This window comes from Triticum dicoccoides, chromosome 6A, assembly GCF_002162155.2.
Source record: "Triticum dicoccoides isolate Atlit2015 ecotype Zavitan chromosome 6A, WEW_v2.0, whole genome shotgun sequence".
NCBI classification, from domain to species: domain Eukaryota; kingdom Viridiplantae; phylum Streptophyta; class Magnoliopsida; order Poales; family Poaceae; genus Triticum; species Triticum dicoccoides.
This window is the reverse complement of record NC_041390.1, coordinates 44,801,988-44,803,038: the sequence shown is the minus strand read 5'-3', so window position 1 is coordinate 44,803,038 and position 1,051 is coordinate 44,801,988. Positions and strand designations below refer to the sequence as shown.

The 1,051-nt window shown below is 52.1% G+C and overlaps 1 pseudogene; it reads left to right on the top strand.

Moving 5' to 3' along the window:
* The first annotated feature begins 896 nt into the window (after positions 1–896).
* Positions 897–1,035, top strand: LOC119319795 (annotated as a pseudogene).
* Positions 1,036–1,051: the final 16 nt, after the last annotated feature.

The following is a 1,051-nucleotide window of genomic DNA, read 5'->3' as shown; positions in this document are numbered from 1 at the left end:
CAACATTTCTTATATACAATTTTGACGAATGTCAGAAATAATGTAGCTATTGGAAATCAGTTTTCTCTTAACAACATGAAGTTGCGTGGATAACAATAGTCATAAGACCAATTTAGCATGTTAAACCATGCAATATTCAGGTCCAAGGGGCGCACCACGCACCGGTTTAGTTGAGATAGGCTTCAGTCTAGGTTGGTTAAAGTATATGGTTGTAATCTCCTCATGTATATCTTATCTCTACTTTCCTTGTACCTCAAGATGTAATCTCAACAACCTTGTATGCTTATCAGGGATATGCCCCTGCCTATATTAACACGAAACCGTCGCCTCGAGAGAGGTACGACGTTCTCTGCTGTTTTACATGGTATACAGAGCCACCTCTATCCATCGCATCTAGCAAAACCCATCCAGCGCCAGCCATATCGTCCTCCTCCAGCACCGTCCAAGCTTCCCTTGGGCAGGTTGCAGAAAAGCTCACCCGCACCAACTACGTCATGTGGCGTGCGCAGGTGACACCGCAGCTAAGAGGGGCTGGCCTCTTCGGCTACGCCGACGGCTCCATGCCGGAACCTGTCAAGATCCTCGTCACGAAGGACAAAGACGGGAAAAAAGAGCAGACACCGAACCCTCTCCATCCGACCTGGTTCAAAGAAGAGCAGCAGGTACTTGGATTCTTGCTCAATACTCTCACCAAAGAAGTCCTCGTGCAGGTTACCTCCATCGCCACGCCGCATGAGCTCTGGGGGGCTCTCGCCCACATGTTCTCATCGCAGTCCCGAGCCCGCGTCAACAACATCCGGGTTGCTCTCTCCACGGCGCAGAAGGGGACGCAATCTGTTGCGGCCTACTTCGCCCAGATGAGAGCGCTTGCCGATGAGCTCGCAGCCGCCGGAAAGCCCATCGATGACGATGAGCTTGTCTCCTACATCACCGCCGGCCTCGACATGGATTACCAACCCCTCGTCTCCGCCAACGACGCGCGCACCGACACCATCAGCATCGACGACCTCTACGCTCAGATGAGCAACTTTGATCAGCGCCTCGCCCTCTA